Here is a 21,941-nt window from a genome sequence, read left to right as displayed (position 1 = left end):
TCCTACAATCATGGGACAGCCCCCATCACCAAAGAATCATCCAGCCCAAATGTCAACAGAGCCGAGGTTAAGAAGCCCTGGACTATATCAGCGAATGAAACAATGAAATCCCTAACCTGGTGGAGTTTACCTTCTAGCAAGGGAAGACATTCAGGAAAAAAAGAAAGAGCAATTACACTATATACGACGTAGCATGCTAAAGATGATGTGGAGGCAGAAAGGGGGGTATTTGTGAGTGTTGTGGGAGATAGGCAAGGGCTGCCATCTTAAATTGGTCGGACAAGATAAATCTCATTAAGAGGGGGACACCTGAGCAACAATTTGTAGGAGTTAAAAAAAAAAAATTTTTTTTTATAGTAGTAGTAGTAGGAGCCCTGGTGGCACAACAGGTAAGCACCGAAAGGTTCAAAATCATCCAGCTGCTTCGTGGGAGAAAGACCTGGTGATCTGCTCCTGTAAAGATTACAGCCTAGGAAACCCTATGGGGCAGTTCTACTCTGTCACATGGGGTTGCTCTGAGTCAGAATTGACTGGACAGCGCACAACAACACAACATAGTAGTTAGCTATGTAGATACCTGGGAGAAGAGGATTTCCAGTGCAAAGGATGCCTAGGCACATGGGACTTCCAGTGCAAAGTTCATCGGGGGAAGCCTGCCAGGGGCATTGGAGGAGGAGCCAGGAGCCCAGTGGGTCTGGAATGGAGTGAGGGGGAGTCTTAGGGAGGAATGTCAGAGGAGCAGATTTGTACTGGAGAGACTCCCAGAACCAAGGGAGAAAGATCTAGTGAAGTTCCTGTTTACCCAGTTTACCCAATTGGTGTGGGTAGGTTGGTAAAAGGGGTTCCATTTCTAGAGGTCAGACTTTTTTATTTAAAAATCTCCAATTTGGCAAAGTCTTTCTGAAGGCTAGAGTTCTCTTTTGTGAGATGCAGAGATCCTTCCAATAAATTAATTAATCAAACTTTTAATGGAAGTATAACTCATATACTGAAAAGTGCACAAATCCTAAGTGCACGTCATTGTTACATCTTACAAACTGAATGCATGTGTACCACCCAGCTCCAAAGATGGTTCCCAGTGACCCCTACCTCCTGGTGTTCAGACCCTGTGTAATCCCCTCCCCTGATGCAGGCTGGACTTACTGACTCACTACTAAAGAAAAGAATATGGCAGAAGTGATAGGCTGTTGCTTCCAAGATCAGTTAATAAAAAGACTGTGGCTTCCATCTTGTTTGCACTTGCTCTCTGGATATTCTCGCTTGCTCACTGTGATGAAGCCAGCTGTCGTGTTGTGAGTTGCCCTTTGAAGAGGTCCACATGGCAAGGAAAAGAGGAAGGCTCCTGGCCAACAGCTAGTGAGGAACTGAGACCCCCAGTCCAATAGTCCAGGAGGAACTGAATCCTGCCAACAACCATGTGCGTGAGCTTGGAAGTGGATTCTCCCCCAGTCAGGCCATCAGATGAGACCCCAGCCCTAGCCAACATCTTGATTGCAGCCTTGTGAGAGACCTTGAACCAAAGGTACCTAGTTAAGCCACACCCAAATTACTGAGCCACAGAAAATGTGAGATAATGAATGTGTGTCGTTAAAAGCTGTTAAGTTTCAGGGTGATTTGTTAAGTAGCAATAGATAGCAGTAAGCAGGATCCAGATAAAGAAGTAGAACATTACCAGCATCTCAGAAGCCTCCTATACCCCCTTCCACATCTACCCCCACAAAGGAAACCAGTATCCTGACTTCTAACACCCCAGAATAATGTGGCCTCGGTTTAAACATTACATAAATGGAATCACATAGTATGAGCCATTCTTTGCCTTTCTTCTTTCACTCTGCATTGTTTGTGAGATTCATCCATATTGGCACATACAGTTGTAGATCTTTAATTCTCATTGCTGGATAGTATGCTATCCCGTGACTAGACCACAATTTACTTATCTATTCTACTGTTGATGGGCATTGGGTAGTTTCCAGCTTGGGGCTGTTAATGAATAGTACTGCTATTAATATTCTTGTGTTATGTCTTCTGGTGAACATATGTATACATTTCCGTTTGGTATATATCTAGGGAAAAAAAACTGTTTTTTTCATTTTTTATATATCTAGGAATGGAACTGCTAGGTCATAGGGAATGCATGTGTTCAGCCAAAGATCCTGATTTACTTGGCTATATTGTTCCTTCCCAATCCTGTGACATGCGCATCTCTTTAATTCAATGAACTCTAACAGCCTTCCTCTTCCTTATGCTTTTACCCTTCTTAGTGTCAGACCAAACTTCTTGTATTCCGCCAGCTACTGGTAGAAGTTGCAGTCCATCCATCAATACATGCTCTTATCTAAACACATATTCTTGAGTGCAGGCAGAGATAAGTGCTGTTAGGACTGAAAGACATCATGTTGAAGAAGCGATCAATTTAAGACTCACAGTGGAGGGGCTGCAGAAGAACGTCTTAAAGTTGCTTTGTTGTTATTAGTTGCTACAGAGTCGGCTCCAGTTCATGGTGACCTTATGTATAACAGAACAAAACGTTGCCTGGTCCTGTGTCATCTTCATGATCATTGTATGTTTGAGTCCACCGTTGTGGCTATTGTGCCAGTCCAGTTCATTGATGGATGGATTACTTTAGATGGTTACTTCGGAAGTAGTTAAAGCTCTGTTAGCTGGCTGAGGGATGCTGAGAAGATGTGAGCATGGTGCATTCAACTCACCAAAACTAAGCAGCACAAATGGTACCAAAATTATCGAGAGCCCCAAAGTCCCTGTAGGCAGACGGTAATAGTCCATATTCTCCACGAAGAGTTAGGAGAGGGGTAATTCATACCATCGCATTCATTTCTGATGGCTTTGACATGCTTCAGTATGACAGCTTTCTTTCCATCCTCCTTTTGCCTGTCCGTATCTTCGAGAATGAATTATTTGATGAATTAAAAATCGGAATTTCAGAATTGTTCTTGTCGCTGCCGCACCACTGTCGCTCTCTAATGCCAGCACTGCTCCTAGCTCGCCAAGCTCCAGCTGAAGAAGGGGTGTAAGTCTGGAGGTCTCTATACCATGGCTTATACAAAGCAGACTGCCTGCAAATCAACCAGTGGTAAAGCACCCAGGAAGCAACTGGCTACAAAAGCCACTTGCAAGAGTGCGCCCTCTACTGGAGGGGTGAAGAAACGCCATCCTTACATGCCTGGCACTGTGGCACTTGGTGAAATTAGACGTTATCAGAAGGTCATTGGACTTCTGATTGGCAAACTTACCTTCCAGCATCTGGTGTGAGAAATTGTTTAGGACTTCAAAACAAATCTGCACTTCCAGAGCGCAGCTATTTGGTGCTTTGCAGGAGGCAAGTGAGGCCTATCTGGTTGGCCTTTTTGAAGACAGCAACCTGTGTGTTATCCATGCCAAATGCGCAACAATTATGCTAAAAGATATCCAGCTAGCATGCTGCGTAAATGGAGAATGTGCTGAAGAATCCAGTACGATGGGAAACATTTCATTCTTTTTTTATTTTTAAAAAATTCTCTTCTTCCTGTTATTGGTAGTTCCGAACGTTAGATATTTTCTTTCCATGGGGTAAAAAGGTACCCAAGTATATGATTGCGAATGAAGAAATAAGGGACAGAAATCAGGTATTGGCAGTTTTTCCATTTTCATTTGTGTGTGAATTTTTAATATAAATGCAGGGGCCTAAAGCATTAATGCAAGTCAAAATGTTTCAGTGAACAAGTTGCAGCAGTTCAACTTTCTTACAATTATAAATAAACCTGTTAAATTTTTCTGGACAATGCTGGCTTTTAGATTTTTTTTAAAACAAGTAAATGTATTATTGATAGCAAAAACAAATAAATAAAAGTTTCAAACAGTATTCTAGTTGGCTCAGAACATCCAAAGAAGTCTCTGGACCTGTGGCTATTTAAATTTAAGTTCATGAAATTAAATTAAAATCCAGTTTCTCAGTTGCAGGAGCCACGTTATAAGTGTTCAATAACTACATGTAGCTAGAGGCTACCATCATTCCAGAATGATCTCTCGGACAATGCCTCCCTAGATGTTCACCTAGAGGTACTTTCTCAGGAAACAGTGGGACGACACTTCTCCAAAGTGTTAGCCCAACCCTATGTTATTCTAAAGAGGGACAGTCTTGCCAGCTGGGTCAGATTGTTGGGATGTGCACAGAGATAAAAATGGTGTCCAGGAACAAGGGACTACATTCCACAGTTCACACAGCAGCCCATCCTCTTGGGAAAAAAGATTTTAATAGTTTCTCCCTAAAATTAAGAAATAGTGAATTTTTCAAAAATAATTTGATTTCTAAAGATTTCAAATTGATTAGTATTTCCCAAATGCACTCCCCTGTCCAGGAATGGGCACAACAGGGGGCGAACCTTTGAACAACAGCTATAACCACAAAATGAAGAACAAGATTAATAGCGAACACATTGTGAATGGTCACCACGTGCCGAGCATTGTACTACACACTTGGCCTGTGTTGCCTAATTCAAGCCTCCTGATAACCCAGGAAAAGCGGTACTGTCGTCCTCATTTTGGAGATAAGGAAACCGAGGTTCGGAGAGATCAGTTAAATGGTCTCGGCCCCCACACTCAGTAACTGGCATGAACCTCTGCTTTGCTTTGTTTATTCCAAAGCCTGTGCTCCTAACCGGTTAGTTGCTCTGGAGGAATTCAGAAATAGCTTTTGAAGCACAGAACTTAGAAAGCACCAGGTGGCATTTTGGCAGCCCTGGTAGCAGTCCCACGTGTGATGAGCATTCTCAGTACTTAAAAGGAGCTTTTGTTTCTCATCTGCATTCATACACGCTATATTCCTATGAAGTAGTTATCCTTAACCTCCTCATACTCAGGGCGATACAGAACTCAGAGATGCTGGGTAATTTCTCCAAAGTCCCACAGCTATTAAGTGGTAGAGTTACAACTTGCTGTCTCATGACTCTCTGATATACTATATTGTGTCTCAGATTCACAAAATGTTGCAAGTGGGTGTGTGCGTGCGTGCGTGCGTGTGTGTGTGTGGCATCAGTTGTCTACTGCCATCCTCTTTTTGTTTTTCTGAACCAACTAATTTCCCCTACCCATCTTTTGCTTAACGGGAATATTTTCTTTTACCTTCTATAACTGACAGATTAGCTAATTGTGTGTGTGTATGCGGGCACACGTGTGTATATATAGGTATAAACTCTCCAACAGATCTCTTCCTGTATATTCTGAACCTCCTTTCTCAGTCCTCTTGCCTACTGCTGGTGGAGATCAGCCTCCCCTCACCATATTTGTGTTCCTGACATGGGCTGAAAAACATGAATGTTACCAGTGATACACCTGAATCAAGGAAAACTTAAGAAAGAAGATGGGAGGTGAAACGAGACAGAAGAGGTCACCATTAACTAACATAGCCACTGACAGTTCTCAGAAGTCAGCATGGCCTGGCTGAGGAGTCAGGAAGCCAGGTTGTACTCTCCTGTCTGCTCCAGCATTACTCAGCTGCAGGCTTTGGGGGCAAATCGCATCACCCAGCTGGTCTTCGCTTTCTTCATCTGGAAGAGGAGGGGGCTTAGACTGCATTAGTTTTTCTCCAACTATGCTCCGTGCAACCTCTGTGAGGCAGAGACACATCCCAGGGGCTGTGCTCTGGACGCTCTGTTTCTTTCCAGCCAGAGCCCTCCACTTCTTTATACACTGGGATAGTGGGCTAGGTTCCTGCTGAAGAAAGGGTTCTACTGTTCAAAGCAAATATGAAAACCAATGGACAAAATGACTGCTGCTGGTTCTTCAAATTCTAATCGGCCTTAGCCTGCAATTCTCAATCCTTTTCTAAATTTCCACGAAGGTTTCCAGCATCCTCTTCTGACCTAAACTTCTTTTCTTCAATGAAATGCAAAGATAAAACAGTTTTATTATATTTCATTGCTTTTCTAATCTTTACATTTTAAGAAGGACAGTAATATTGCTTGCTGCTATTTTTCATTGTAATTGTCGAGCATTTTGGCAATTTTCACAACATCCTATGAGAGAGGTAATACTATTATTCCCATTTGACTGCTAAGAAGACTGAGGTTCCAAAAGGTTAAAGCACTTTCAATACAATCACATGGCTTGAAAGTGGTAGAGCAGGATCTAACTCCAGAACCTGTCGTTTCAATTCTATATCCCTCCCTGTGCCCGTGCACTTTCAGGTAACTTTGCAATCTCCCGGCTAAACGTGGTGTTACTTGCCTGATTCTAGACTTTGGCCTTGGCCAATGACTTGCTTTGCCCAATGGAACAGTGCGGACATGATGGTGTGCTAGTTCAGAACCTATTCTTTGAGAGGACTTGCACATTCCTGCTTGTCCTGTCCTGCTCTGTATTGCCACGTACCTATCACATGCTAGCCAGATTGCTGATCCAAAGAGTGAGAGACGTGTAGAACAGACCTGAACCTAATCTACAGCTTCTAGGTAAGCCTGGTCAAGATCGGAAGAGCCACCGCAGCCAGTCTGCAGATGCATGAGAAAGGAAAGCGTACCGCTGGAAAACATTGCCATCTCGTGGTTATTTCTTATGAAGTGATAGCCGACTGCCACAGCCCCTCTCTAATAGGAGGGCAGCTATTGTGCAGAGAGAATGAAAACTTGATGTGACACCAAATGTGAGTAAGAGGAGAAGAGAAAGAGGAGGGAAATGGAAGACTCCACATCCGGTTTACTGAGTGAAATCTGATTGTGTTGAAAAGAAATTGGGTAGTGGGCCAAGGAAGACTGATTGTTGGGGCAATTAAAAGAGACTGTTTGCAAGTGGCTCATGCCATTTCATGGTCATTCCCATGGGAGGTACTGCTGTCAGTGGGTATGTGAGATGACCAGAGGGAGTCAGTGAGCGGAAAATATTTTCCAGAGGTTAAAAATTCCAAAGCCAACACAAATGTGCAGCCTGCAAGACTGCAAGAGAGTAGCAAGAGACAGGTGGTGTCATCTGCCAAGCTGAAGCTGTTGCAAAGAATAGTTCATATCCCGAGTCAGTTGTTTAAAAAAAAAATCACATTTTTATGCAATTCAGATCAATTTGCTGTGACAGTTGCTTTCCATTTTTCTCTTCGTTCAGAAGAGATTTATGTTTGATTCTGCTCTCTTCCAGCACTCACTTCACCTTCTGTTCTCTAGTCCTGCAGCACTCTCATAATACAGGGGTTTAATATATTCTTAAAAGAGACAATTAAACAGTGGGCCAGAGATCGTGACGGAACACGTGGTACAATCACAAATGTGAGGTGGCCATTGAAGCCTTTTTTATACATATGTCGAAGAAGTGAAATTGTTCGCGAAATGAGGTGTTAGCTGAAAGTCTCAGTGGCAAGCTGGCTGCAAAATGGAAATAATAATAATAACAATAATAATAACAGGCTTGTTCTGGGATCGTTATGAGGACAAATTATAGATGGGTGAACTGCTTTTAGTATCTTGGAAGGAAGGTATTATGTAAATTCCAGTTCTTTTTCTTTTCATTATTTTTCTCTTTGAAGACTGCCAAAAAAAAAAAATACTAGTGGGTGGATAAGAGTGGGGATTGAAGGAGGAGAAGGAGAGAAAATAGTTCAAAGAAGCAAGTGATAAAGAGAGCAACTCATTTAAAGGACTTCTTGGCCATTGTCTACCTGGCCACACAGCCTGTAGGAGGGAAAAGGAAGGCCAGCTTGTTTTCCCCTCTCACTCTTGCCCAGGAAGTATCCAGATTTACTGTCCACTTGGCTAAGAGCATCCTTTGCATCTCGTTGGCATGCTCCTGCCATCACGTTCATCACTGAGTTCTGTTTTTAGCTGGCAGAGAGAATGCTGCACCAGAGCAGCTCTGAAATGCTTGTCCCCCGGGCAGGCGCGAACTCTGTGTGCTCGGAGGGCGTCAGCATACAAAGGCCATTGCCCGCAACTGTACTTTTCAATGGAGGCTTTCAGAACGCAAGGCTGAAAGTCAACTTGTCACATTTTCTCGTGAGTAAAGAAAGAGAAATGAAAATTCCTATCTTGGACTCCAGGGGTAAGTTTGACTTTGTCAGGGTAGATGAGATAAGAAGCTTCTGGCTTTCATGACAATCAATACATGAATTGTTTTTTTTTAAAAATCATTCATTCCGTAACTATATTGGGGGAAAATAACTTTTGGGCAACAAGTGCGGTGCCTCCTTTCTCTTGGGCCTATTTGGATACAACTCGAATCATCTTACTTAGGGATGATTTCGATCACATCGCACCACTTTCCTTCTCAAAATACTATAATAATTTCCAACTGCATCTCGGATTCAAGAGAGATTCCTGATCACTGTCTCCCAGGACGGCTCCCTTACCTCACCTTTAGCTACACTTCAACTTTAAAGGCCACTGGAATTCATTCAATAAATATTTGATGAGCACTGTTATGCATCAAGGAAACCCTGGTGGCCTAGTGGTTAAGAGCTACGGCTGCTAACCAAAAGGTCAGCAGTTCGAATCCACCAGGCACTCCTTGGAAACCCTATGGGGCAGTTCTACCCAGTCCTGCAGGGTTGCTATGAGTTGAAATCGACTCGACGGCAACGGGTTTGGTTTCTTTTGGGTTTATTATGCATCAAAGATTATTCTAGGCTCTGTGGATACACCAGGAACAGTCTACGGAATCCCCTAGGACTGGGGCACCTAGGAGAGAAAGCCCCAGCTGACTGGGAGTGGGCTTGGGTGAACCCCTTACACCCTGCTGCAGTCTATGTTCTCATCCACAAGGTGTGGAAGTTGGACCACACCTCAAAATACATGGGCTTCTCCTACAGACTCACACCTGCTTACCCTTCCGGTTGGTAAGTCTCGTACGTCAACTCAAGCTGTTTTATGAACACTATCCACCTAAAGTTCCTGCTACCTTTTCTTCAATAAATGGTACCCGACCCTCTTTCTTGAGAACAGCGTCTAGAAATCAGCCCTTTGAAGTCTCCCCAGAAAACCCTCCATGCCTACTAGTGTCCATGGCAACCCTTCAACATCCAAGGATGGTTCTGCAGGGGCAGGTAGGAGGAAAGACTATGCCTCTCCTTAAAAGAAGACAGAGGACAAAGTGGGAAAAGAGAAACATTTTTATCAGAAGGCTACTCCGCACAAGGCTTTACTACAGATAGGAACAAGAGATGGTCAAGATCTACGTGGGGGCCAGCCAGGGACATTCTCAGAGGAGCTACTAGTATAAGTGACCATTTATTTCATATCTACTATATGGCAGGCACTATACAGAGCACTTCACACCCAATATATCTGAAGCACTCCTCCAAGGATGTTAGACAGATAAAGATAGCTGCTGTCAAGTCAACTCCAACTCATGGTGACCTTATGTACAAAAGAATGAAATGTTGCCTGGTCCTGCATCATCCTCACAATCACCAGCAGGTCTGAGTCCACCTTTGTGACTATCATGGCAATCCATCTCACCAAGGGTCTCCCAAGTCCTTGCTGGCCCTCTACTTTACCAAACATATCTTCCTCCAGTGATTGATTCCTCTTGATAATGTGTTCAAAGCAAGTGAGTTGGACAATGTTCTGTTGTGATTCATAAGATTTTCATTGGCTAATTTTTGTTAAGTACATTGCTAGCTCTTTCTTCCTAATCTGTCTTAGTCTGGAAGCGCCACTGAAACCTGTCCACCATGGGTGACCCTGCTGGTATTTGAAATACTGGTGTCATAGCTTCCAGCATCACAGCAACATGCAAGCCACCACAGTACCATAAACTGACAGACAGGTGGTGGCCAAGTATGTTAGGAATTAGGTACTATTACTCCTATGTAAAGAAACTGAGGCTCTGGAAGTGAAACTATTTGCCCCAAATCCTCATTTACCAAAGCACCTCCATTCCTGCTGCAGTAGAGTTTGGATGTCACACAAAGAGGGTCCTTACTACAGACCAGGGAAGAGACTCTGCCTTGGAGGAGAATCTGGGTCACAGACTGGTAGGATTAAGTAGGATAATGTTTGTGAAATGTGTCACATGCTGCCCTGAATTATAATTCTTCATAAATGGTGGCCCCTGCTGCTGTTGCTGTTAAACTATTGTCATTATTACTAATTCCTGTTTCTGGAGCCCTGAGGGAGTACGTTCCAGAAGACACAGAGGAAAGTCCATGGAGTTGGCTCATTCCCCTGCCACGTGCATATTGTGTATTCTAGGAGCTTCTGTCTGAGCCCACTATTCCCTGAGTTTCTAGAATAACTCCTATGGAAGTTGATGTGACGCTCTAGCACTGTTCTCGGCCATGACTCAGAGAACCCAGGTGCGGTGTGTGTGTAGGGAGGTTCCGGTTTGCAAAGCAGGTTTCTAAAGTGGGATCTTGATACTTGTCAAGGGCAACAGCACAGGCTCCCAGGATGGAATTTAGACTCACAGTTCTGATGATCACTCTCTCCCAGGCCTTGTCAACTCACTTAACACTGTCTTCAACCTGGGGTGTGTGGCCAATCATACTGCTCTGTGCGGGAGATGATAAGGGAATAAATATAGGGAGTCCTTTGACTTTGTTCGAGTAAACCATCCAAGCTACGTCAGCTTCCATTTATTATTCATCACTGACTGTGTCAGGCTTAGGTCGGGTTGCTCTGCCCTCATCATCTCCAATTTTTATAGTAACTGCAAGGTAGGTTTCATCATTTCCACTTCTCACATGAGAAAACTGAGCTCTCTCAAAGAGGTTAAGAGTCTTGTCCAATGCCACACAGCTCATGCAAGGTGGAGCCAGGAGTCCAACCAATATTCTATCCCCCTGTTCATGGAAAAGTCTTTATCAGTATTCAAAGTATCCACATCCCAAGGTTTTGCCTTTCTTCATTGCCTCATTAGAGCTGCCCAAATAAAAAATACAGGTTGCATTAGTCTTTATGGTTTCCAAAGCATGCTCCCCTATATTGTTTCTTTCAGTCCCTGCAATGATACTATTGACAAGTTGCTATTGCTTTCTCCATTGGGTAGTTGATTAAACTCAGGCTCAGAGAGGCTAAGTAATTTGTCCACTTTACCTAGCAGGGCAGAATTTGACACACTTGTAAAGCAGAGCTACCACAGAATGTTTTGGAAACACAGATGGGAAAAGTATAACTCCAACTTGTGGGAGATAGGAGGATGGGAGAGCCTTGGAGAAAAAAGTGCTTCAGCTGGATCCCAATGGATGGATTAAAAGCTCGCCAATCAGTGGTTTCCAGGAGCAGGGAAGGTAAAGAGAGGTCTAGAGGCAGGAAACCCTGGGGCTAGTTAAGGGAATAGTATACTTCCAAGACGGGTGAGTGGCTCTTAAGAGAGACGTTTGGAAAGAAAATCTAGGGGGAGTTGAGGAAGGCCCTGTTGTCACAAATACTCCTGGTGAGAACCACTCTTCAGTAAGAGTCAGAGGGAGAGGATGCTATCAGTGGGTAATACCGTACAGAAATTACTGCTCTTAAAGGAGATCAAGTGGAGTTACAGGTGAAATTTTAATTGTATGAGTGTGATTCCTGTTTTTAGTGGGTGTCATAGAGCAAGGAAAGCTCTAGAGGGCCCATTGCCACTATTAGAATTTAGATGAAGCTCATTAATTTTTTCAGAAAGAAGCCAGATACAAGAATAAAGGTTTTCAAAACCAGTCTAATTTGGATCTCATTCATTCATGCATTCATTTATTCACTTTTTTTATCCAAAAAACGTTTAGGTACCTGGGATCATGGTAAGATCACAATATGAAGAACATAGCAAACAGATTCTCTGTCCTCAAGAAGCCCATGGTATAGACGGTCAGACAATAAACAGATAATTGCAATGAAAATGCCATGCAGGAGCACGTACAGGTGCAATGGTGGCATGAAGAGAGAAATGGTCAACTTTGCCCAAGATATATGTGAGGAAAGTTACACTCAGGGAAGCGTTTTCAAAATGGGAAATACTTCAACTGGTCTGGAGGGATGGAGGAGGAGTTTATTGGGTGGACAAGGAAATGAAGAGACTTTTGGGCAGTGGGGATAACAAGTTCCAAGTAGTCCAGGTAATAGAGAACATGGTGCACTGGGGGCTCTGGTCATCTGGTAAAGCCATACAGAGGACATGTGGGGTTTGAAGCTGATGAGGCAGAATGAGCCAGATCGCAGTGCATCTTGGATCTCTATAAGAAGTGTGCACTTTATTTCAGATACCAGTGACTCCCGAGGTGGGTGCTTTAAGCTGGAGACTGAGAGAAAAGGTCCTGATAAAGTCAAAGAGAAGGGTTAACGAGCATGGTGGGGAGAGCTAAGAGAATGGGGAGTTGGGATTTTGGGAATTTATGGTGTCAGAGGAAGGTCAGTTCTGGTGTCCAAAAAGTTGCAGATGTGGAGATGGGAGTGGCTGACTGAAATAGAATGGTGGAGAAATTGGTGGGAGTTGAGGAGACAAATAAACTGGGCATTTGAATGTTGGTATGCATCCAGAATGTGTCAGGATTCTTGGAAGGTGCCAAAGTCTTTCGGACATGTTTGGAATGACCAGAAATTTGGAAGGAGTCAGAGGAGGTATTGTTGGAGGGCATAAATAGTAAAAGAGGATTAGATTTTGGACTGGGATGAAAGAATAATGATCTATAAATTAATAACAAGAAGCCAGAAGATGCCAATACTACCTCTTGACCATGTGGTCAAGTGGTGTGGGAGAAGGATTGAGCCTTCTTTCAAGATGGTTGCAAGAGAAGGGCCATGTCTCAGAAAATGGTAAAGAGGTTGAACGTTAAGGTAATTAAATTTAAAATGGACTGAGAGTTCCAGTGGGTGCAGTGGAAAGAATTAAAAAGGAGGTATAGCAGACATGTGGCTGCTGTGCCCAAGTCCACCTGCCTGAGGGCACTCTCTGGCTGCTAAAGTCCACCCTGGCCACACACAGTCAGCTTGAAGTGCTCGGGAATTAACACTCCAGGAGCAACTTTCAGCCAATAGCTGACAGGAGTTGGAGTATAAATACCTCAGCCCCTTCACCCCTCGGCTGAATAACCCTGAGGCATGTTCTACACTGATCCTAGAGATGCCCAGCAGGATGAAGCTCCAGCTGCCCACAGTGGTAACTGATTTGATAACTCACCCTTTATCTTGTTGTCTTCCTTTCCCACTCTCACTTCCCCACTCCCTGAATGGTGTTTTCTGAGATGGCCTCCCAAATCAACTCTATAATACTCAAATACTCATCTCAGAGTTGGTTTCTGGGGAAACCCAAGCTAAGATAGGTTGACAGCACGGAAAATCTAAGTCAAGGAGGAAGAAGGTATCAGACACAAGGATGCAGGTATCAGAGAAAACCAGTGCCCAGAAGCCATACATTTTGAATGGTGGCCAAAAATGGAAGGTGAGAAGCACAGATGTAATTAACTGAATGAAACCTATGTATGATGTTGTCCTTTTGCCAGGAGTAGCTGGTGCTCTCAGGTGTTCCTAGGGTTTAATGATCATAGCCACTACCTCTCAATCTACATGTATCAGAAGTGGAACTATGCAGTGCTCTCCTGGGACTGAACTTGTACTTGAATTAACAACAAGGCAGTGGGAAAGTCCCTGAACTCTTCTTCCAGTTCATAATTTTTATATGCATGTTAGGGGAGAGGGGACAAATGCAAACAGAGAACTACTATTTTTAATGTTGGCAAGGAGTAGAGATTTTACCCTTGAAGAAGCTGCAATTCACGGATGGTACATACAGTGACTATTTGTAAACAGCTACAGGACAGAATGTACCTTCTCACCAGGAGGTAAAAAGCAGGTTATGGAAGACCAGGCACATAGCTCAAGCATGGCTATATAAAAATGACAACCTAAATCTCAAAAAACCTAGCAAGGCCCTAAGTTAACAGATTTCCAGTCAACCACAATATTTTCATTGAGGGCTAGAGGTTGTGGGTTTTACACTAAATTTCTGAAGTGTACCTTTCATATTTGGATTTAGCCTCAAACTATTAATACTATTTATAAGTTAATTAGTGGTTATAATTTATTCATGGGCCAAGAGAAATCTGGTTTCCTGTCTATCGGGAAATATTGCTTTGAGCATGAACTCTGGTCATACTAACCCTGCAACTGAATTCCAAGACCTGTCTGCTTCGTGTTAATAGGGTTTACAGTAAGTATTTGGGGCTGACTATATGAAAAAAGAAAGTTTTTTACTCACAAAAGCTATACAATTACTACATGACCAACCACATTAAAGATTACTTCTTAAAAAAGCAGATATCCATTGGGGTTACAAAGAAAAAAACAAGTAAAATAAACAGAAATCGTGGAATAGCTTCCTTCCCACCAAATCCAAGAGCTTAGTTTAGATTATTTCCCTAAAATAATAACAGATTGGGATTTTGGTAGTATCATTGCCCTTCATTATTTCTGTGTTCATGAATATGAAGAACAGAGAAGGGAGAGGTTGGTGATTTCCATTTTTAATTATCCTGTTTTTCACTCTCACCACCAAATGGAAGTGTAACCTTATGTCCAGAACCAGAGGGAATATGAAAGGGTGAGCAACAAAAGATGTGCAATAATCTTTTTAAAATACGAACAAGGTGCCCTATGACCACTACTGACCATTCTGACTAGGGACACAATAGATGGTCCCAGACAGAATGGGAGAAAAATATAGAACAAAATTCAAATTCTTAAAAAAGGCCAGACTTACTGGACTGGTAGAGACTACAGGAACCCCTGAGACTATCATCCTGAGATATCCTTTGAACTTGGAACTGAAGCCACTCCTGGAGGTCATCTTTCAGCTAAATAACAGATCGGCTCATAAAATAAACAATATTGCCCATGAGTACTGTGCTCCTTTAAGAAAAATCATCTATACGAGACCAGAAAACTCTGGTGGCATAGTGAGTTGTTAAGTACTATGGTTGCTAACCAAAAGGACGGCAGTTCGAATCCACCAGGGGCTCCTTGGAAATGCTATGGGGCAGTTCTACTCTGTCCTATAGGGTTGCTATGAGTCAGAATTAACTCAAAAGCAAGGGGTTTGGGTTGGTTTTTTATACGAGACCAAGCGGTCGGCATTTACCCTAAAGCAAAAATGAGAAGGTAAGGGGTGGGGGGCAGGGAAGCTAGATTAATGGAAATGGAACAACCAGAATGGAAATAATGATAATGCTGACACACGGTGAAAAACATAACCAATGTCACTGAACAGTATGTGTGTTGTTGCTGTTAGGTGCCGTTGAGTCAGTCCCGACCCATAGCAACCCTACGCACAACAGAATGAAACACTGCCCGGTCCCGAGCCATCCTTACCATCGTTGTTATGCTTGAGCTCATTGTTGCAGCCACTGTGTCAAGCCACCTCATTGAGGGTCTTCCTCTTTTCTGCTGACCCTGTACTCTGCCAAGCATGATGCCCTTCTCCAGGGACTGATCCCTCCTGATAACATGCCCAAAGTATGTAAGACACAGTCTCGCCATCCTTGCTTCTGAGGGGCATCCTGGTTGTACTTCTTCTAAAACAGATTTGTTTGTTCTTTTGGCAGTCCATGGTATATTCAATATTCTTGGCCAACACCACAAGTCAAAGGCGTCAATTCTTCTTTGGTCTTCCTTATTCATTGTCCAGTTTTCACATGCATATGATGAGATTGAAAATACCATGGCTTGGGTCAGGCGCACCTTAGTCTTCAAGGTGACATCTTTGCTCTTCAACACTTTAAAGAGGTCCTTTGCAGCAGATTTACCCAATGCAATGTGTCTTTGGATTTCTTGACTGCTGCTTCCGTGGCTGTTAATTGTGGATCCAAGTAAAATGAAATCCTTGACAACTTCAATCTTTTCTCCGTTTATCATGATGTTGCTCATTGGTCCAGTTGTGAGGATTTTGTTTTTTATGTTGAGGTGCAATCCATACTGAAGGCTGTGGTCTTTGATCTTCATTAGTAAGTGCTTCAAGTCCTCTTCACTTTCAGCAAGCAAGGTTGTGTCATCTGGATAACGCAGGTTGTTAACGAGTCTTCCTCCAATCCTGATGTCCCGTTCTTCTTCATATAGTCCAGCTTCTCGTATTATTTGTTCAGCATACAGATTGAATAGGTATGGTGAAAGAATACAACCCTGACGCACACCTTTCCTGACTTTAAACCAATCAGTATCCCCTTGTTCTGTCCCAACAACTGTCTCTTGATCTATGTAAAGGTTCCTCATGAGCACAATTAAGTGTTCTGGAATTCCCATTCTTCGCAGTGTTATCCATAGTTTGTTATGATCCACACAGTCAAATGCCTTTGCATAGTCAATAAAACACAGGTAAACATCCTTCTGGTACTCTCTGCTTTCAGCCAGGATCATCTGACATCAGCAATGATATCCCTGGTTCCACATCCTCTTCTGAATTCAACCTGAATTTCTGGCAGTTCCCTGTTGATATATTGCTGCAGACGTTTCTGAATGATCTTCAACAAAATTTTGTTTGTGTGTGATATTAGTGATATTGTTCTATAATTTCCATAATATGTACAGAAATTGTTAAATGTGAACCTAATTTGCTGTGTAAACTTTCACCAAAAACACAATAAAATATTAGTAAAAAAAAAGAATATGTAGGTTAAAAACTCAGTTAAGAATTGTATGGCATGAAACAACTAGAACAAAAATAATGAGAACATTGACTCAATGTGAAAAATGTAACCAACGTCACTGATCATTATGCTAGAAACTGTTGAATGAGAATGGGTTTTGCTGTGTATGTTTTCACCAAAAATAAAATATTATTTTTAAAAATATGAGCAAATTTTTGTCTCTTATACTAAGTATTGTTTTCTTGCCTTGAGTTTCATTATTGTCCAAGAAGGATCAGTATTCAACTAGGTAAAAGAGGAAAGTTGTCCTGTAGGGAGGTAAGAGGAAAAGAAGAAGCAAATACAAAAACCAAGTGAAAGAGAGAGTTTTTAAAATTACTTGGTGCTTGATACAAAAGAGTATGCATTGAAATGTAGCATAAGACCAAACTATAACAAGGTCTGAATGGATCCTCATATGTTGGAAACAACTGCAAGGGATTAGCTGGTAATATGAAACAGGTAGAGGACTATGACTCTGCAAATGTTGCTTTGATAATATTTTAAAGTCTTATTTTTTTATATCTGATAAACAGTAGCAATGTTAATACCACAAGAGATAATTATGCCAATACACATTAAGGGCTCTTAAAAAAATGCATCTTCTTTGCTCAAATGAGACCTTAATATCTCCTTTGAACTCATGTAATGTACCATATAAATATGTCTTTAAGCATATCCGTTGTGATGGTTAAGGTTGTGTGTCAGCTTGGCTGGGCATTGATTCTCAGTGGTTTGATAGTTATGCAATTACATAGTTTGAAAGTTACATAATGATGTAGTTTGGCAGTTATGTAATGATGTAATTTGGCTGTTATGTAATGAAGTCATCATCCTCCATGATGTGATCTGATATGATCAGCCAATCAGTTGTAAGGGGAATTTCTTCAGGGGTGTGGCCTGCATCCAATATATATATGGACGTTTTGGCAAAGCTTGCTTGCTTGCTCTGGATCCCACATCCACTCGTCATCATCTGACCTCCGGTTCTTGGAACTTGAGCCAGCTGCCTGCCATCTGACCTGTCGATCTTGGGTTCATCAGCTCCTGCAGCTACGTGAGTTAGGAGAAGCCTCCAGCCTGACACCTGACCCACGGACTTGGGACTTGCCGGCCTCTACAACTGTGTGAGCCATTTCCTTGAGATAAATCTCTCTCTCTTTCTATATATATATACACACACTTCACTGGTTGCTTTTCTAAAGAACCTGGCCTAAGACATGCACCATAAAACTGTTACGGGAAGTCTGAACAGAACAGGTGAAGTAGCCAATTTGCATATACATAGTTAATAACTCACCATTTACCTACTTTCCTGTCATTCACATTCAATTTCTCCATGTTGATGAACTGTTATTCATTTAAATAAGGGGAAATAGAAGACTTCCACATGGATCCCCAAAAGATGATTAAATGCAAGTGGCACTATGAGCTTGAGTTTGCAATGTGGCTAGCTGGGTCATCCTTCAGCTGCCAAGTTGTGCCAGATTCCAATCTGGGTTGTGTGGAGGTAGCATGGGACTTGAGATTCCATTTGGCCTGGGCAGAGTAGCAGAGACACCAGGAGAAGCCCCTTACTGTCCTTTCAGCTACCTAGGTGGGGAGGTGAGCCAGATGTGGCTCTCAGAGCCATTTCCATTCAGTCTATGGGTAAGAACAATTCTAGAATCTAATGATTTCGAACTAGGACCTGAGAGATGTTGATAAGCAGGTCCCCACACTGACCAGAGACAAAAATAAATGACACAGTGACAGCAAGTGCCCCACAACTATTGTGAGCCCTATATTGTATGTCCCCAAAACTATTCCCTGCACAGTTTACATGGATACACATTTAATTTACATTTTACAGATTTTAGGCAATGGTCTGAAAAAAAATTTTTTTTAAGATGTAGCTCAAAATTAGCTTATACTTATGCATAATATAAATTATATATCAACTTTATTAAGTGTAAAGAAAAGACTGCACAATTAAAGGCATATTTGCCTAAAACAGATCATTTTGACTATTTCTTTGTGGCCCGATTGATATTGGCAGTGAAAAAATGTAGTGTTGGTGGTCTTGTGTCAAAGACACTAATTCAACGGAGAATTAAACTCATGTGACAATTTCCACAGGAGGCCATGTGGTTTATTTGAAAAGCATGAAGACTTGGTTTCCAATGCAGGCACCATTATTTAATAATACAGTACTCTGGGAAACAAACTTATTTACTCACAGAAGTTACTTCTGCCAACCCAAGTTGGCTCATCTCGTTGATTGGTACCATCATCGACCCAAAGCTCAAGCCAGAAATCTGGGAGTCAGCATCCTTCTTTTCTCGCTGTCTCTCAATCTCCATATCAAACACACTGCCAAGTCCTACTGATGTTTCCTCTACAACACAGTTTTTCTCTATCCCTAGAACCACTACTCTGATCCAATCCTCTGGCTATTATCTCTCACTGCCAGTCTTTTATGAACTTCTAAAGGCTTCTCTGCTTCCACTCTTGTCTCCTGTAATCTATTCTCTGAAGGGCAGCCAAAGTGATATTTTAAAAGTATAAATTGGATTATTTTACTCTTCTGCTTAAAACCCTCCAATGGCTCCTCCTCTTTCCCAGAATAAAATCCCGACTTCTTTCCATGGTCTAGACAAGGGATTGGCAAATCTTTTCTGTCAAGGGCCAGATAGTAAATATTTTAGGCTTTGTGGGACTCTGCAATTGTTGTGCTAAAGTAGCCACAGGAATATATAAATGAACGAGCATGGCTGCATTCCAATAAAACTTTATTTACAAAAACAGGAAGTGGCCAGATTTGGCTCACTGGCCACAGTTCGACAACCCCTGGTTTAGAAGACCCTCCATGACCTAGCTCCAGCCCATTTCTCTAGTTTTGTTCACACTGGCCAAGGGCCAGCCAAAATGCTCTCATTTCATTTCCCCAAACACTCTAAGCTCTTTCCCTTGCCCCACTCTGTGCCTGCCTGGCTTTTCTCATCCTCCAGGTCACAGCCTAAATGTCATCTTTTCATTGAGGATTTTCCTGACTCTCCTACTTCTATGCCCTCATTATCAGTTGCAGTGTCCTGTTCTTTTCCTTTATGGCACTTATCATAATTTCTAACTACCATGTATTTGTTTATTTCACCTCCTACTGTCCATCTCCCTCACTAGACTGTATGTTCGAGGAAGGAAGGGGCCAGGTCTGTTTTCTTTGCCACTCCATAACCAGCTTCTACCACCATGCCTGACACATCCCACCCAAACCCAGCCTGACACACAGGGGGTGCCTAATAAATATTTATTAAATGTATATATTTTATCTCTTTCATCTCTAAAAGCAGCAGTAATAATATTTGTCTTAGAGGACTGCTGTGCCTGGGACATTCTCCTTACATTTGGTTCTTTCTGCATACATACAGTCTTAACTGATTAGGTAATTTCCTAAAAATATCCATTCTTCCAAAGGGCATTCCAGTGGCTGGTGATCCATCACCCCAAACAGAACATTCAGGCTACATTGCTTGCACATTTACAATCCAAGTTAAAGATTAGAAAAGCATGGTTTTCTTTTTATAGCAGCTATCTTTTTCTAGTTAAATTGAATCACTTTGAAATTCTTTCTCTAGAGATAATTGTCAGTGAATGTGGAATGCTGGCTAGAAGCAAACGTTAGACTTGGGTGTAAGTGGTCTCTGATTTTTTATTTGATTTGTTTCTAGAAAACACACAAAACTTGGACTCATAGGCACCATTGTTTAAGTTGTCTTTGAGGACTCAAGGATGCGTTGATGGAAGCAGGAAGGAATACAACCCATGCAAGGAGCAGAGAAAAAGCACCAGAGGTAATCAGTACACATCCTATAAGTGGGTCCTGGGAGCTTTCACTCTATTCGCAGACTGTCTTCAGGCTACATGGGGGGAGGGCAGGGAGGGCAAGAGCCAAGAGTGTCTGGGAATTAACATTTCCCAGGGGGCAGTCTTTAACCAGTGTCCTTCTTTTTTTTTTGTCCTTCCAAAAGGTCGGCAGTTCCAGTCTACCAGCTGCTCCTTGGATACCCTGTGGGGCAGTTCTACCACGGTGATGGGTTTGGTTTTTGGGTTGGTCCTTAAGTGGGGGAGGAGTATACACACTTCAGCCTCTGATCAGACAATTCTTAGGTGTGATCTAAAAAATCTCTGGGACTCCTCTGTGGATTGAGCCAAAATTACTGTTATGGATTGAATTGTGTCTCCCCAAAATATGTTGTCATCCTAACCCTTGGTACCTCTGAATATGACCTTGCTTGGAAATACGGTCTTTGAAGATGTTATCGTTTAAGTTAACACCAGGTCGTACCAGAGTAAGCTGGACAATGAATAAGGAAGACCAAAGAAGAACTGATGCATTTGAATTATGGTGTTGGTGAATAATATTTAATATACCATGGACTGCCAGAAGAATGAACAAATTTGTCTTGGAAGAAGTACAGCCAGAATGCTCCTTAGAAGGGAGGATGGTGAGACTTTGTTCATTTTATGTACCTTAGACATGTTATCAGGAGGGACTAGTCCCTGGAGAAGGACATCATGCTTGGTAAAATAGAGGGTCAGTGAAAAAGAGGAAGACCCTCAATGAGATGGATTGACACAGTGGCTGCAATAATGGGCTCAAACATAGTAATGATTGCGAGGACGGTGCCAGGACTGGGCAGTATTTCATTCTGCTGTACCGAGGGTTGCTATGAGTCAGAACCAACTTGACGGCACCTGTTATGGACTGAATTATATCCCCCCAAAATACGTGTTGTAAATCGTAACCTCTATGCCTGTGGTTATGTTCCCACTTGGGAATGAGTTGTCTTTGCTATGTTAATGAGGTAGGATTTGTGTAGGATGTATCTTGAGCAATCTCTTTTGAGATATGAAAAAAGCAAGCGAGCAGAGAGAGATGGGGGAAGACAGATGCCAAGACACACGGAGATCTCCAAGGAACCAGGAAGCAGAAGCTAAAGAGACAAGGACCTTCCTCCAGAGCCGACAGGACCTTTCTCCTAGAGCCAGTGCCCTGAATTCGTACTTCTGTGAGAGAATAAATTTCTGTTTGTTAAAGTCACACACTTGTGGTATTTCTGTTACAGCAGCACTAGGTAACTAAGATAGCACCTAACAACAACAATCCCATCTGAGTGCTGTCCTTGTAAAAGAGAAGAACAGACACAGAAACACACACACATAAGGATGCCACTCGTGCAGCTGCTTCCACAAGACAAGGAACGCTGAGCAATGCCTGGGGCTACCAGAAGCCGGAAGAGGTAAGGAAGGATCCCCTAGAGGGGACAGAGACAGCATGGCCCTGCTGAGGCCCTGAATTCAGAATCCCGGCCTCCAAAACTATGAGACAATAAATTTC

The 21,941-nt window shown here is 42.4% G+C and overlaps 1 protein-coding gene and 1 pseudogene across 1 annotated transcript in view; one reads left to right on the top strand and one right to left on the bottom strand.

Moving 5' to 3' along the window:
• Positions 1 to 21,941, bottom strand: part of FRMPD4 (FERM and PDZ domain containing 4) — a 216,913-nt gene that overhangs the window by 58,285 nt on the left and 136,687 nt on the right. The window lies entirely within an intron of this gene.
• LOC111752224 (histone H3.3C-like) lies at positions 3,052 to 3,508 on the top strand (annotated as a pseudogene).

Source organism: Loxodonta africana, chromosome X, assembly GCF_030014295.1.
Source record: "Loxodonta africana isolate mLoxAfr1 chromosome X, mLoxAfr1.hap2, whole genome shotgun sequence".
Lineage (NCBI taxonomy): Eukaryota > Metazoa > Chordata > Mammalia > Proboscidea > Elephantidae > Loxodonta > Loxodonta africana.
Note: the sequence above shows the minus strand (reverse complement) of the source record. Positions and strands in the feature narration are given on the sequence as shown.